Raw genomic sequence first — 209 nt, 5'->3', positions numbered from 1 at the left:
ATTGATTACAAGATATTGCTGCAATGTTGAATATATATTGAACAAAAAGTACAATTTTTTGCAACAATATTTGAGGAGCATTGAAAATTATATTATTAATAATATTAAGGAAAAATTTGTTAATATACAATAATATTAATAAAATAAATTATTATAAAATTTTATTATATTAATATATATATATATATATATATATATATATATATATA

At 12.4% G+C, this 209-nt stretch overlaps 1 protein-coding gene across 1 annotated transcript in view; it reads right to left on the bottom strand.

The window, feature by feature from the left end:
* The window catches only part of LOC116852364 (disintegrin and metalloproteinase domain-containing protein 10), a gene marked incomplete at its 5' end in the record, with an annotated part of 339,156 nt that overhangs the window by 210,809 nt on the left and 128,138 nt on the right, over positions 1–209 (bottom strand). The window lies entirely within an intron of this gene.

This window comes from Odontomachus brunneus, unplaced genomic scaffold (genome assembly GCF_010583005.1).
Source record: "Odontomachus brunneus isolate Ranch 3 - 2012 unplaced genomic scaffold, Obru_v1 Obru_scaffold_219, whole genome shotgun sequence".
Lineage (NCBI taxonomy): Eukaryota > Metazoa > Arthropoda > Insecta > Hymenoptera > Formicidae > Odontomachus > Odontomachus brunneus.
This window is presented reverse-complemented; position numbering and strand designations above follow the sequence as displayed.